We start from the raw sequence: 16,767 nt of genomic DNA on the forward strand, positions 1-16,767 counted from the left end.
AAAATTGCAAACAAACTAAACTAAAAGTGTGTCATCAGTCTCCATGAGAGAGATTTTAAGTTATTCTGAGGGGTAGGTGGTTATAGACATTGAAGGCATAACATCTGCAAACCTACCCACCCAGTAATTTCAGTTCTGGGAATCTGACCCACAGGAATAATATAAGGGTTTTGTGTTTTTGATATCAAGATGGTTTTTTAATATGCTTGTCCAGATAGGTGTGTGTGTGTGTGTGTGTGTGTGTGTGTGTGTGTGTGTGTGTGTGTTTGTCAGAGACAGAGAGAGTCAGAAGAAAGAGGGACAGACAGGGACAGGGACAGACAGACAGAAAGAAGAGAGATGAGAAGCATCAATTCTTGGTTGCGGCACCTTAGTTGTTCATTGATTGCTTTCTCATATGTGCCTTGACCGGGTTGAGGGGGGCGGGGGGGGGGGGTTACAGCAGACTGAGTAACCCCTTGCTTGAGCCAGTGACCTTGGGCTCAAGCTGGTGAGCCTTGCTCAAACCAGATGAGCCTGCACTCACACTGGCGATGTCGGGGTCTCGAATCTGGGTCCTCCGCATCCCAGTCCAACATTCTATTCACTGCACCACTGCCTAGTCAGGCCAGCTAGGTATTTTTATAATAGTGAACATTTGAGAACAATCCCAATGCTCGCCAGTCTGAGTCTGGTTCAATGGCGTTCAGTGCATCTGTGTTGCAGGTTACTGTGCAGCTCTGAAAGTTGACATGAGAGCAGTAGACGTCCATACACGGAATCCATGATGTTTTGGTAAGTCAGAAACTCAGGTTACAAAATAGTATTACTGTGTGACGCTAATGTTAGAAAAAGTCAGTGTAGTGTGGTGGCTAAGAACATAGACCATGGAGCTAAACAGCCTAGGTTCAAATACCAGCTCCTCCCCATGTACCAGTTGTAAGGCCTTGGGTAAGATACCTATCTTCTCTGAGCCTGGGTTCTCTAACTTTCCTGTGACTTACTGAGCCGCTGTTTTCTCATTTATAAACTGGGGATAATGATATCTACTTCAGTGTTGTTGTGAAGATTGAGCTATTATGAGGAAAATTAAACCATTTATGGTGCATCAGTGCTGTGTTGGTTATTAGCATGATAGATGATAGATAGATAGATAGATAGATAGATAGATAGATAGATAGATAGATAGAAAGGAGGGAGAGAGCAAGGGAGAGTCTAGATCAATGATAGATTCGTAGATGATGGCAAAAAGTCAGAGTGGTGGGGAATGCCAATATGTTAAGCGTGTGTATCTCTAGGGATAAACCTTTTCTTTGCGCTTATCGGTATAGTCTGAGTTGTTGTCATGAACATGTGTTACTATGTTAAAAGACAGAATATTGCTACTAACGTGCATATATTGAAAAAGTGAAAAACATTAAACTTGGCAACGAAATTAAATATAAGAATCAGAGTCTCAGAGATGACGTCAGAGTAATGGCGGGGTAGGAAGTGATACCGATAAATCTCTCCCAAAACTCAACAAGATCTTCAACCAGAAACAGAAAAACCTATCCTTGGAGCCTCCAGATGTTTCGCAATACACCCAAAGGTATGATCGAGAGAAAAATTGGCTAAATATATAACCAAACCCAGAAGGAAATAGGGAGTAAGAAATGCTCCGCCTTCCTCACTAACCTAAACAGGGCGGCTTTCACTGGAAACTGAGAATATAGAAACTAAGGCGGGCAAAGGGGGTGAATAGATCCAGGCCGCGGCACAAACGGCCGAACCAGGCTGTGGCACGGAGATCCAAGCCGAGGAAAAACTGTTCCTGTGGCAACCCGGGCAATACAAGCTAACACTCGCGCCAAACCCAGACAAAGAAAGAGAAGCGGGGCAGCCATTTTCCCCAATCTCCTGGTCGGCGCGCGCAGATAGTGGGCGAGAGATTCCTTCCAAAGCCCCGGGAAGGTGCACCCATGTTACCCCACAGAGAGGCAGAGTCAGAGGCCTTTGTGTGGGCCGAAAGCCTCCGGGCCACCCCAGCGCCCTGGGAAAGCCGCACACGGGGAGGGAGCGAGAACTAATTCCAACGCTGGAACTTTTCCTTACGGGCGGGGGTTTCACTCAGAGGGTGAGGCCGCTGGTCTGATATCCTGGTCTGCGCGTGCAGATAGTGAGCGAGAGATTCCTCCGAGTGCCTCGGCAGTGCCTGCCCGTGCTAAGAATCAGAGTCTCTTATTCCTCCTTGTGTCAGGCGGGATTCTTTTTGATAGCAAGCGATAGGAAGCTGACTCAGATTAGCTTAAACCCAAAAGGGGGACTCCTGGGCAGGAGACTGGGGTGCTGTCAGAATGGAAGGACAACTTCAGATGTAGGGCAGCTCAATGGAGGTACTGGATTCTGGACTCCTTTTGTTTCTGCTTCTCTTGTCCTTCATTATATCAAGTGTCTTCAAATGAACCTGGTAGATAGATTACTTTCGCACAGCTCCAAAACCAGAAAGAAAAGAGAGCATGTAAAGCCAGTAGCCATGGCCACAATCACAGCCGCCTGGCCCGTGCAGGTTCACATTAGATTCAGACAGACGGTAATGAAACAACAGAGCCAAGAACTGGTGGGCCATTAGCTTTAATCCTAGCTTGCACCCGGCAGGCAAGAAATACACACAGTGGGAAAACACTTTCCTTTCCATTCAGGGCTCCCAAAGCCACTGACTTATCCGAGTTTCCCAAAATTAAAGGTTTCTACCTCACCTTATTCACCTCTGTTCCCCATCTCCTTCTCTCTGCACAAACTCTCCACAAAGTGGCTTCTCCTTCAGCACTCCGCCATCTTGGCTGCTTCTCCTCTCCTCCACATGGCCTTTCTCTGCCCTGCTACAGCAGGGCTCCTCTGCCCCATTTTATAGTGTAGAAATCAAAACCTTTAATCCAATATACAAACAAGGAAGTTTCTGATACAGAGTCATTTATCTGAGGCATAATGGGATTCCTCATAAGGGTGTACCACCCCACATCATGCAATAGTCAAGGGTGTGGAGAAAAGCTTAGTCTTAAAACTAAGCCTTAGGCTATAATGACCCTGCTTGCTTACAGCCTGTCCCCCACACCCAATACAAACTATATATATGCGAGCAAACATATTCATCATATTTACAAACTTATTTGACCCACAGAGCATTCCCTCCATTCCCTCTACTGCTCAGGGGAGTGTTCTGATCAGCCAAACTCAGGTTCAGTGCTCACCACTTGGACCAATCACTGTGGCCCAGGGATTGGTCAGTGAGTCACAGAATCACCCCCACAGAACGTGACCCCTGGACTCAAGAGTGGGAGACAGGAGCAGCTCTCAGAGAAAGGAAGAGTTGTTCTGGGTAAACTCTAAAGAGCCCTGGCACTTTGCTGCACCCTATAGTGAACCTATCACTGGCCAAAGCACTCGACACGCTGGCCTCATTGCATAAATGCCTGGAGAGCATCCAGAGGACTCAGGAGTCGCAAAAGATGCCGAGGTCATGCCTCATTTTATTCGAATTAAAACTGTATTGCTTCAAGGACTGGGCTTCAAAAAAGATAGAAAACCTTTCAATCTGTCTCTACTTTGATTTAAGTCACCATCATAAGGCATTCTACTGTTAAGGTTGCAAATGTGGGGTGGATTAAATGGATATGTCAATTTGGAATTCCAAACCTTCATATGAAGATGACCTGTTTCAACACAATTCTTTTTTTGTGAGCCGGAGGCAGCCTGTATTGGCCAGTCACTCTAAGAATGAGGGTTTTGTTTTTGTTTTTGTTTTTTTGCCCAATGCCCTGACAGGGTCTTCTTGCTCCCCTCCAGGCAGGAATGTGATCACTTCTACCCTCAATAACTCACACAGCTGTGCCTTTTCCTGTCCTCATATCCACCTGCCCCAAGCCTTCCCAGACACACAGGTCCAGCTCAAATGCCCTCTCCTCCAGGAAGCCATCCTTGCCTACCCCTTCCTGAACTGAAACAATGTTTCCTCCTCTGGCCCTCTGATGGCTTGGAATACCTTGCCTCTCTTGTGTTAAAGTCACCAGTTATGCTCACCCTATCTCACTTTGGGAGAGAGAATCATGCACGGTTCATCTCTCTAACCGCCCCCCACCCCCCTCCCGCCGCAGACATACACATAGGCAGTTATAAGTAGATGTCAATAAATCAGTAAATACCTGTTGAATGAATGCAGGTACAGGCCGATACTGTTTACATTGCCTATCTCAGGTAGGATTCTGTTCTCCTAACACTCCTCCTTTTTATCAATACATTACTGAACACCCTTATCACCCTTATCTCCATGGCAAGAGTTTTTAAGGCCACTGGAGAGAAAAGAAAAAGACTTCTAGATCTGATCACATAAACATTCTGACCACCCTGAACACAGTAAAAAGGCAATCAGGAAACAAAGAAAAATACTTGTAACAAATATGACAAATTCTAATAAGAGATGACGTTTTTAACTTAAACTTGGCAAAAATAAAAGTCATGTTTTTGGAGACTATTTAACGACAAGTTTACGAAAAATATTTGAATGGAGAAAAAAGCCTAGAAAGAAAGCCAACACCATTTAATAGTGATTAGACCTAAACTGGGGGATTAGAGGATGTTCTTTTAAACTTTTGCTCTTAGTATATAGTACGGATTACATATATAATCATAAGAACAAAGCAACAGATGCCATTTTCGCTGAATTTCCTGTATCCTAAGACAAAACTCCACGTTGTAAAAGAGTAGAGAGAGGAAGATGTCCAAACATGAAAGCTCCAACCTTCCAGGACGGAGGCACACAGGAACAGTATGGATTCAGAATTTCTAAAATGTTGCTATTCTGTCTGACCAGGCGGTAGTGCAATGGATAGAGCATTGGACTGGGACGTGGAGGACCCAGGTTCAAAACTCCAAGGTCACTGGCTTGAGCGTGGGATCATAGACATGACCCCAAGGTCACTGGCTTGAGCTCAAGGTCACTGGCTTGAGCAAGGGGTCACTCGCTCTGCTGTAGCCCCCCCCCCCCCCCCCGTCAAGGCACATATGAGAAAGCAATCAATGAACAACTAAGAAGCCACAACAAAGAATTGATGCCTCTCATCTCTCTCCTTTCCTGTCTGTCCCTATCTGCCCCTCTCTCTGACTCTCTGTCTCCATCAAAAAAAAAAAAAAAAAGTGTTGATATTCTTTAACCTGACTCCTGTGTCTAGTCATTGATTCCAATGACTGCAATGAAACATGATCAGGAGAACTTCTACTTTTAGTCATTGAGTCTAATGATTTGAACCCTGGTTGCCCCTGGGAGAGGGGCAGAAGTGGGAGACAGATGCTTCACTCCAGACTTTTCGATTCCTTTTGAGTCAGTGACTACATCGCCTCGGCAGTAATCAGTAACACATAAAAGAAGCCAAAATGAATAACCACTGTTTCCTCAGCATTGTTGTTGGGAGCTTGGACCGTGAATTCAACATGCCTCGATTTAAATCCCAACTACAGTGCTCGGTGACTATAAACATCAGGGAAGTTCTCGGTGGCTCTAAACTCAGTCCCTTAGCCACAAATGCAGGTGATAATCACACTTGCCTTGGGAAATTGTTCTGAGAATTAATGAGATTATTAAATGGGGATTCAATGGGATAATCCTGAATATAAATGTAAACTGCTTTATTTCATACACAACAATGGATAACACTTTATTATCCCTTGGCTGTCTTGGGGATGGGCCACCCACAAGTTCATCGGAATGGTCCCTGCCTCCCCAGTGTGGGGAGTGTCACCTACTTCAGCTCAAATGAGTTAGTATATTTGAAATCCCTGAAACAGTGCCTGGTTTCTAGGGAAGGTTAACAATTTTTATTGGCAGGAACATCCTTTACAAAGCCATTCCCTTCTTTCCTCGCAGCTCTGAATTCATGGGCTCCCTTTATCTCGATAATTATATCCTCCCTAGAACTTCTACGTAGTCACTTTAGAACCTGCTTCTTTTGCCACACTTTTTTCTCTGCCTTTATGGCTCAAAGCATCTGTTCCTTCGTTTGGCGCTTCAAAAATGGTAAACCTGCTTGTTTTAAGGTTTCTTCCAAATTGCTTTATTCTCTTTAGCTCTTAGGGCGCAAAGTCTTTTATGTGTTGCAGTTGCTGACTGCGCGTGGTTTCATTGCTCACGTGGGTTTATGACTGTTTTACAAGCCCGTCTTCATCAGGTTTCTGTGAACACCTGCAACCCCTGGCTGTGGAAGTGTCCCTGTCCCGTGGTCTCATGGAACCTCTGGTCCCTCAAGATCGACCAGTTCCAGACAAGTTTTTACATTAATTTCGTCACTTGGAATCCCCATCCATGCAGGTGACAGGAACTCAGACCCCACATCAGCAAGTGGCCCAGAGTTGGAGGGGGGTTTTTTTGGTCCTCTTCTGCAATGAGGCAGCCTCTGTGAGTCATCGCATGTTTTAGGCAGACAACTCATTTCTATGTCCTGGAAAAGACAGAGCCTGTGGCTGGACTTCCCTCATCGGCAGGTAGGAAGTCTCCATCCCGGCAGGTAGGAAGTCTCCATCCCCAGCCACCAGCTTTAATATCCTATAAGCTCCTGTGGAAAACGTCAAACACCTCTGTATTGGAAAGACATTGGGAGGAAACATCCCCAAATGTTAACTGAGCTGGTTTTAGTGTTAGAGCAGGGGTCAGGAACCTATGGCTTACGAGCCAGATGTGGCTCTTTTGATGCTGCATCTGGCTTGCAGACAAATCTTTAATAAAAAAAAATAATAACATTGAAAATATAAAACATTCTCATGTATTACAATCCATTCATTTCCTACTGCTCATGTTCATGATTGTGGGTGGCTGGAGCCAATCACAGCTGTCCTCCGGGACAACACCAAATTTTTATTGGATAATGCGTAATGTACATGGGTTGTTGTATAGCTCTCACGGAATTACATTTTAAAATGTAATTAAAAAGTGGTGTTCGCCCTGGCCGGTTGACTCAGTGGTAGAGCGTCGGCCTAGCGTGTGGGAGTCCCGGGTTTGATTCCCAGCCAAGGCACACAGGAGAAATGCCCATCTGCTTCTCCACCCCTCCCCCTCTCTTTCCTCTCTGTCTCTCTCTTCTCCTCCCACAGCCAAGGCTCCATTGGAGCAAAGTTTGCCTGGGCGCTGAGGATGGCTCCATGGCCTCTGCCCCAGGTGCTAGAATGGCTCTGATTGCAGCAGAATGATGCCCCAGATGGGCAGAGCATCGCCCCCTGGTGGGCATGCCGGGTGGATCCTGGTCGGGCGCATGCGGGAGTCTGTCTGGCTGACTGCCTCCCCGTTTCCAACTTCAGAAAAATACAAAAAAAAAAAAAAAAAAGTGACGTTCATGGCTCTTTCAGCCAAAAAGGTTCCTGACCCCTGTGTTAGAATGAGTAACTTTCTATTTTCTTTATTTTTTTGCATTTTCTATTCCCTTTATCTTAGGAGGGAAATTATAAGCCATTTTTTAAAGTGGCTTTTCAATCAGCTAGCAGGCGGTCACTAAGGTGACATTAGAGGACCACTCCCTCTTGTCCGAGGTTGGGTGCAAACCAAGGCAGCTGTGGGGAAGGGCTGAACAAGGCCAGTGCTTGGAGGTGGGGGGACTGGGTTGGGGTCCCAGCTCTGTCATGTATCTGCTGGACCATGGCAGTTGCATCTCTCCAAATCTCCCTTTCCTCCTCTGTAAATGGAGATTTGTTCAGTAATTCACTCATTCCACCTTCTTTTATTGAACACGTGCTATATGTGCTTGGCACTGTTGCAGGGCCTGGTGCTACCGCAGAGACCAAGGCAGACACACACTTGAAGTTCACATTCGTAGGTAGCTCTGTCCAACAGAACTCCCGAGGACGATGGAAATGTTCTGTACTCCACTATCCAATATGGCAGCCACCAGACACACGGGGCTGCTGAGCACTTGAAATGTGACTAGTGTGACCGAAGGACAGAATTGTTTATTTAAGTGTAATTAAGTTTAACAAGCCACATGAGTCTAGCATTATCAAGGGAAGATAGTACCTCTTGCCCTTTGTCATACAGTTTGTGGGAGGGTTGAAGCACTGTAAAAACAGAGCTGTGGGCACCCTCTGGTGTGAGGATGTGTCCTGTCTCCCTTGGACAAGCAAGTCGGAGAAGGAAACTCAGCTGTCCAGAATTTTATTTTTATTTTTTTTCGTATTTTTCCAAAGTTAGAAATGGGGAAGCAGTCAGACAGACTCCCGCATGTGCCCGACTGGGATCCACCCGGCATTCCCACCACCAGGGGGTGATGCTCTGCCCATCTGGGGCGTTGCTCCATTGCAGCTGGAGCCACCAGGGCGAACGCCACTTTTTAATTACATTTTAAAATGTAATTCCGTGAGGCCCTGGCCGGTTGGCTCAGTGGTAGAGCGTCAGCCTGGCGTGCAGAAGTCCCGGGTTCGATTCCTGGCCAGGGCACACAGGAGAGGTGCCCATCTGCTTCTCCACCACTCCCCCTCTCCTTCCTCTCTGTCTCTCTCTTCCCCTCCCGCAGCCGAGGCTCCATTGGAGCAAAGATGGCCCGGGCGCTGGGGATGGCTCCTTGGCCTCTGCCCCAGGCGCTAGAGTGGCTCTGGTCGCAACAGAGCGACGCCCCGGAGGGGCAGAGCATTGCCCCCTGGTGGGCAGAGCGTCGCCCCTGGTGGGCGTGCCAGATGGATCCCGGTCGGGCGCATGCGGGAGTCTGTCTGTCTCTCTCTCCCCGTTTCCAGCTTCAGAAAAGTACAAAAAAAAAAAAAATGTAATTCCATGAGAACAGATGGGCGCTTCTCCTGTGTTCCTTGGCCAGGAATCAAACCCGGGACTTCCACACACTGGCCCAACGCTCTACCACTAAGCCAACCAGCCAAGGCCTCATCTGTCCAGAATTTTAAGACCCAGAGGCTGTTTCATGGGCCTGGGGGGATGGAAGAAAACACTCAAAGTAGCTGCTTGGCCTGACCAGGTGGTGGTGCAGTGGATAGAGCATCAGACTGGGATGCGGAAGGACCCAGGTTCGGACCCCGAGGTCGCCAGCTTGAGCGCGGGCTCCTCTGGCTTGAGCAAAGAGCTCACCAGCTTAGACCCAAGGTCGCTGGCTCCAGCAGGGGGTTACTCGGTCTGCTGAAGGCCCGCTGTCAAGGCACATGTGAGAAAGCAATCAATGAACAACTAAGAAGTCGCAACGCGCAACGAGAAACTGATGATTGATGCTTCTCATCTCTCTCCGTTCCTGTCTGTCTGTCCCTGTCTATCTCTGCCTCTGAAAAAAAAAAAAAAAAAAAAAAAAGAACAAAGTAGCTGCTTGTGGTCTGGGAGCACCTAAAAGCTAAGGCCTCCCCATGGAACACAGGGGTGCTGTAGACAACAATAGGTAACTACACCCGTCCCAGTGACACCTGCCAGCTTGCCAGCTCCCTTCTCTCTCCCGCACTTGGTCCTGGTTCCCCAAGCTGCTTTCTTCCCATGGTCCGATTTCGGGAATTCCACTTCCCTTGAAACAGGTCAGGGTTGACCCACGTGGCTTCATTCCATACATACCCACGCTTCCCTCTGCCTCCCTGAACCCTTCGTTCCACACCACGCTGGTTTTCTGCTGACCCAAGAGCACAGGCCTGGAGTGACCTTGTTCTTTGTCTTCACTTAACTCCTTGCTAGCCTTTAAAACTCAGGGCAATTTTGCCACAGTAAAAAGATCATCTCAGGGCCAACATCAACTCTATGGGAGTGTGTTTCCTGCGTCCCTCCCAATCTCCCATGTGGAGTAAACATTCCTCGTCGGGAATATCTACCTTAACTCCCCACAGAGCGCACCCACTGGATTATCTGTGATGGTAAAAGCTTCTGTTCCTTCTCACTAAGTGAGGGTCCAGACCAGACCACACCCCAATGCCTTTGCATTTCCTGACTCTAATCCTGCCATTTGATTCTCAGAGAGACCTCCCACATCCTTTAAATTCTTACACTAACCTTCCTCTCTGTTCATGCTAACTCATGCTGGGTTCAGTTACTTGCTCACCGGAGCCATTGCATTGCATGTGGGGGGCACAGCCAGTGCCCACTGAGTATCCATGAGCTACTTCATGCTCCAGCTCCCACTGAAGCTAGCCTGGGGGTGACCCTGTGACCAGTTTTAGGCAACGGACTGTGAGCAGAAGTGATGTGTATTCCTTCTGGGCCGAGGCAGTTAAGAGCCACTGTACCTCCTCCATTTCTGTTTATCCTACCGTGGCAACAGTGTGTCCCACGTGGTGCAGCTATAAAAAGGAATACGGCTTTCTAACCTACACTGGGCTTTGCATAAGCAAAAAACCAAATTGTTTTTCCCTGATAACCTATCAAGCTTTTTTTTTTTTTGGGGGGGGGGGGGTGTCTGTTTATTGCAGACAGACACTACCATTAATTATAGTAGCATATCCATTAAGTGATAGCAATATGTTACTGATCTCTCTCATTAAAAGTTGATGCAGGCCCTGGCCGGTTGGCTCAGTGGTAGAGCGTCAGCCTTGCGTGTAGAAGTCCCGGGTTCGAGTCCCGGCCAGGGCACACAGGAGAAGCACCCATTTGCTTCTCCACCCCTCCCCCTCTCCTTCCTCTCTGTCTCTCTCTTCCCCTCCCGCAGCCGAGGCTCCATTGGAGCAAAGATGGCCCAGGCGCTGGGGATGGCTCCTTGGCCTCTGCCCCAGGCGCTAGAGTGGCTCTGGTTGCGGCAGAGCGAAGCCCCGGAGGGGCAGAGCATCGCCCCCTGGTGGGTGTGCTGGGTGGATCCCGGTCGGGCGCATGCGGGAGTCTGTCTGACTGTCTCTCCCGGTTTCTAGCTTCAGAAAAATACAAAAAAAAAAAAGAAAAGAAAAGAAAAAAAAGTTGATGCATCCTAGGTCAATACCAAGTGTTGGTCTTTTAACTCCGGCACCAGCCCCGCAGGGCCTGGGACGCGAAATGTGCTCATTAAATGCATGTTGAGTGAGTTACAAGAGAATGAATCATTCCACCTGATGTTTCAGCACCTCAAGTAAATATTTCCTAGAACCTTCCAGAGCAGAGAATGTGAGCCTGGAACCTTCTAGCGCCAAGCTGAGGGCTTTGTGTGGACAGTCGCGCCGTCGTAGCTGGATGACAGGAACTGTGAATCCGCTCCAGTGTGCGGCAGCTCCGCAGACAGCAAGTCTGGGTGTCGCTTTCTAGGACAATTATTCTGGAAAGTCATTTCTGGGAAAGGGCCCAAGAATTTCCACACAGCCAAGGAGAAAGGCTTCTTTAAACAGCGAGTGCTTCTGGGGCTCTGGTCGTGAAATTCTGGAAACAAGCACAAGTCCGAAGCTTCCTAGGGGACAGAGAAGCGTCTGTCCTTTGCAAAAACCCCGACATTCCTGTTAAACGGTTTCTCCGGCATCAACAGAGGGGAAAGCAAGTAGGGAAAATCTTAAAATGCCAGTCAGGCTGGAAAAGTCAGTGCGGGTTTGGGGTGGGAAAGAAAACTGGGGACAGCTTGTTGAAATGTCTGGATGAACAGCAAAAACTCAGTGACAATAAAAATAAAATTTGCGGCCCTGGCCTGTCAGCCTGGCGTGCAGAAGTCCCGGGTTCGATTCCCGGCCAGGGCACACAGGAGAAGCGCCCATCTGCTTCTCCACCCCTCCCCCTCCTTCCTCTCTATCTCTCTCTTCCCTTTCCGCAGCCGAGGCTTCATTGGAGTAAAAGATGGCCTGGGCGCTGGGGATGGCTCCTTGGCCTCTGCCCCAGGCACTAGAGTGGCTCTGGTCTCGAAAGAGCGATGCCCCGGAGGGGCAGAGCATCGCCCCCTGGTGGGCAGAGCATCGCCCCTGGTGGGCGTGCCGGGTGGATCCCGGTCGGGCGCATGCGGGAGTCTGTCTGACTGTCTCTCCCCGTTTCCAGCTTCAAAAAAATAAAAATAAAAAAAATAAAATAAAAATTTGCTTTGCTGTTGCCAGTGGGGTGAGTCTACTGTGTGTCAGGTGCAGAACTATACTCTGTATACATGTTTCTTATGGCAGTAAAGTCGTAAGGTACCTTCTGCTATTCTGATTTTACAGGTGGTCGGGGAACTTGCTCCAGGTCGCAAAGCTAGTAGTGGTTAACATAGACTCCAAACTTGGGACTTTTGAACTCTAAATCCCATGCTCCAGGCTTTCAGGTGTGGCCATGTGACTCTTTCATTTGAAACTCTCAGAAACCCACTGGTGAACTAGTGCTACATGGCTTAGACAACGGGACTTGATGGGTTTATAGAATTCAAGAAGGATTAAGTGACAAGCCCCTGGAGGGACAGGGACAGCATTGGGCGTCCAGAGCCAATGCATCCAAATGCCCGAATGCTGCCAGCAGCCCCTCACCCTCCATCCCGCTGCCCTCCCAGGTCACCTTCATTTCCTGTCTTGCACAGCGCCTCTCCCCGACATGGTAGAACACCTCATGCCCCTCAGCCCTTACACGAGAGATCTGACTCACTTCGGTTCCTGTCAGAAGATCCCAAGGCAGGAACCCAATTGGCCAGCTGGGCTCAGTACCTTCTATGGACCAAACCACTCTGGCCATGGAGATGGGTCATCTAAGAACAAGGCAGGTCCTTGTTTGGAAGAGGATAAAGGGTCTGAAAAACAAAAAAATGGGCCCTGGCTGGTTGGCTCAGTGGTAGAGCATCAGCCTGGCGTGCAGGAGTCCCGGGTTCGATTCCTGGCCAGGGCACACAGGAGAAGCGCCCATCTGCTTCTCCACCCCTCCCCCTCTCCTTCCTCTCTGTCTCTCTCTTCTCCTCCCGCAGCCAAGGCTCCATTGGAGCAGGGTTTGCCCGGGCACTGAGGATGGCCCTGTGGCCTCTGCCTCAGGCGCTAGAGTGGCTCTGATTGCGGCAGAGCGACGCCCCAAGATGGACAGAGCATCGCCCCCTGGTGGGCATGCCGGGTGGATCCCTGTCAGGCACATGCAGGAGTCTGTCTGCCTGCCTCCCCGTTTCCAGCTTCGGAAAAATGCAAAAAAAAAATAAAAATAAAAAAAACAAACAAAAAAAAAAAACCACAAAAAATGGTCCAAAGAATAGAAAGATTTAGGCTGAAGTGGAGAAAACACTCGGGGGGAGATTCCTGTTCTCTTTGAACAGCTGAAAAAGAGTAATGAGGAGGAGGTGCTCTGGGTCACTATGGGACCAATGGCTACATGTTTCCAGGAAAAAAATTTCAGGTTCAAATTCAGCATCCACTGAAAGATTCCCATGTGCCAGATGTTAACTTCCTTTGTGTATATCATTTTTTTAAAAGATTTTATTCATTTGAGAGAGGAGAGAGAGAGAAGGGGGGAGAGAGAGAGAGAGAGAGAGAGAGAGAGAATGAGAGAGAGAAAGAGAGAGAGAGAGAGAGAAAGGAGACACAAGGGGGGAGGAGCAGGAAGCATCAACTCCCATATGTGCCTTGACCAGGCAAACCCAGGGTTTTGAACCGGCAACCTCAGCGTTCCAGGTCGACACTTTATCCACTGCGCCACCACAGGTCAGGCTATATATATCATATTTTTTATTGAATTTATTGGGTGACACTGATTAACAAAACTATTCAGGTTTCGGGTGCACAGTTTTATAACACATCTGTGCACTGTGTTGTGTGTTGACCATCCCCAAGTCAAGGTTCTGTCCGTCACCATTTATCCCCTCTATAACCTCCACCCCTCCCCTGCCAGCAATCACCATATTGTTGTCCGTGTCCGTGAGTTTTTCTCTCTTCTTTTTTGGTGCTTTTTAGCTCAATCCCTCTGCCACCCTCCCTCACCCAACACCCCTCAACAGCCGTCAGCCCACTCTCCATGGACGAGTCTGTCTCTGTTTTGCTGTTCGTTCATTTTGTTCATTAGATTCCACATATGAGTGAAATCATACGGTACTTGTCTTTCTCTGACTGGCCTAGTTCACTTAGCATAGCATACGTATATCATCTCTTTTTTTTTTTTTTTTTTTTTGCATTTTCTGAGGTTGGAAACGGGGAGGCAGTCAGACAGACTCCTGCATGCGCCCGACCGGGATCCACCCAGCACGCCCACCAGGGGGCGATGCTCTGCCCATCTGGGGTGTCGCTCTGCCACAATCAGAGCCAATCTAGCACCTGAGGCAGAGGCCACAGAGCCATCCTCAGCGCCCGGGCAAACTTTTGCTCCAATGGAGCCCTGGCTGTGGGAGGGGAAGAGAGAGACAGAGAGGAAGGAGAGGGGGAGGGGTGGAGAGGTGGAGAAGCAGATGGGCGCCTCTCCTGTGTGCCCTGGCCGGGAATCGAACCCAGGACTCCCGCACACCAGGCCGACGCTCTACCACTGAGCCAACCGGCCAGGGCCCGTATATCATCTCTTAATCCTCACAACAAATATGTCGGATAAATTTTATTGCTCCAATTTTACATGTGAGAAACAGGCCAAGATAAACAACAACCGGACTGAGCGGCAGGGATCTGACCGAGCGGCAGGGATCTGACCGAGCGCCAGGGATCTCAATCCGGCGTCCTGTCTGCTCCTTGCCCGGCATCACTCTGCTTCTTCACAGACTACTCCCTAACAACCACTTCTGTTCAAAGAGAGGTGGCACTTTCCAGCTGGGGCTGCCCGTGCCTGAAGATAACCCTGCAAAGGTCAGTGGCCGTCTTCCTAGGACCTGATAAAGATGCATTTCAAAACGGGAGAGATGTGGTTGGTCTAGAAACCCCCTAAGATCTGTCTCAGCTTGGAATCAATAAATTCTTCAAGCTTTTACAAATTCTTTCAAAAATCCTACTTCCATATGGCCCCTCCAGATCACTCTTCACCCCGTGCACTCTGCTCTGAGCCTCGTCATGCTGACTTACACGCATGGCAGCGTGGTCTCCCTGTGCCTGGCTTCCAGTGAGTTCTGTGCAGTAGGGACCCCCAGCAGGAGCTTAGAGGAGAGAGGTGAGTGACCCTGAGAGGTCACCCTGGGTGGGCTGCTGCCCCAGCTGAAGGTCACCACCCCTCATGGCGTGGCCTGCTCTGCCCAGCTCTTGCCCCTCTCAGTTCTGTTAACCCCTTCTCTGCCTCTTCTCTCGGCACAGGGACGGTAACAGATGTGTTGTTCTGCACCTCGAGTCCTACAGCATTCCTGAGGGCCCTCTGCACCCCCACACCTTTGTGGTTAATCCCTTTGTCAATACACCTTTCTCCACAAACTGTTCTAATTTGAGTGTGCCATCTATTTCCTGTTGAGACCCTGACTGATAAAATCACTTTCCCCAGATTATAGGTTCTGTATTTTAACTACATTTTTCTACATGCTCAGTGTGCGCCTTTCAGATCAGACTAAAGAACATAAAAATCATCTATAATCTCACTCCTAAAGATAGCTCACATTTGGGGCATTTTTTTCCAACATTTTTGAGGTCTTTTTATATTGTATTGAAATGTAAATAACATAAAGTTTACCATTTAAACCATCTTCTTTAAGTGAGAGGAAGGGAGATAGTGACACTAACTCCCACATGTGCCCCATCTGGGATCTACCAGGCAAATCCTGTCTTGAGCCAATGCTCAAATCAGCCATGCTATCTTTAGTGCCTGAGACTGATGCTTGGACCAACCAAACTATCCTCAGTGCCCAGGGCTATGCTCAAACCAACTGAGCCACTGGCTGTGGGAGGGGAAGAGAGGGAAAAGGGGGAAGAGGGGGAAGAGGGGGAAGAGGCCAACAGTCACTTCTCCTGTGTGCCCTGACTGGGAATCTAACCCAAGACATCCATATGCCTGGCGGATACTCCATCCACTGAGCCAGCTGGCCAGGGCCCATTTTAATCATTTTTAAGTATACAATTCAGTGGCATTAAGTACATTTAAAATGTTGTGTAACCATCACTACTCTCTATTTCCAGAACTTTAAAAGAAGACTTTATTTTTCAAAGCACTTGAAGCTTCACAGAATATTGAAAGGAAGGTACTGAGGTCCCCATATAACCCTATGCCCACACATGCGCAGCCTCCCCTGTTATCAGCATCCCCCGCAGTGTGGCACCTTCGTTACAAATGACGAGCCTACATCGATATGTCAGTGTCACCCAAAGTCCGTAGTTTGCATTAGGGTTTACTCTTGATGTTTTATATTTTAGAGTTTGGACAAATGTATAAAGACACATATCCATCATTATGGTATCATGCAGAGTATTTCCACTGTCCTAAACATCCTGTGTGCGTGGCCTATGTATCCCTCTCCGCCTTACATATATGTTTTATACTGCTTATATCTCAATGTATATACATATGATGTCATTAACACGATTGTATCATGAGCATTTCCTCATATCATTAACAACATATTTCTAAGTTGTCTACCATTATGTACCACGATTAGTTTTCCACTTCTTTATTTAGATATTGATTGATTGCTATCATAAATGTCACTGCTGTGATTATCATAATTCATAAATCTTGGTCCAAATTTCTAATTATTTCCTTAGGCCTTTCAAAATGTCGACGCTCAAGCCATGCCCGATATATGGTATGCACTAGAGGGAGCCTGAGAGTTCTCGGAAACAATAGGTTTCTGTGCCCTGGTGAAGAATGGAAATAACTTGCCAAGACTGGCAGAAATATTAAAGGCATCCGAGAGCTTCCCTTCACCGCTGGGCAGGCTGTGCCTGATGTCACAATCAAACAATGTGGGCATTTTCTTCCCAGGCCTCGGCCCATCTTGGGTCAGGAGCAGAGCTCAGGGGGTTGTTTGGCTGACCCGATGACAAGTGTGGTCAGGAATCTTTAGAACTGTGGATGACCAATGG

General features: G+C 48.2%; 1 non-coding gene across 1 annotated transcript; it reads left to right on the forward strand.

Annotated features, from left to right (window-relative positions):
* Positions 1-10,461: 10,461 nt before the first annotated feature.
* On the forward strand, positions 10,462-10,537 carry TRNAA-UGC (transfer RNA alanine (anticodon UGC)). Its single transcript has one exon. It is a non-coding gene; the product is annotated as a tRNA-Ala (tRNA).
* The last annotated feature ends 6,230 nt before the right edge of the window (positions 10,538-16,767 follow it).

This window comes from Saccopteryx leptura, chromosome 2, assembly GCF_036850995.1.
Source record: "Saccopteryx leptura isolate mSacLep1 chromosome 2, mSacLep1_pri_phased_curated, whole genome shotgun sequence".
Taxonomy (NCBI): domain Eukaryota; kingdom Metazoa; phylum Chordata; class Mammalia; order Chiroptera; family Emballonuridae; genus Saccopteryx; species Saccopteryx leptura.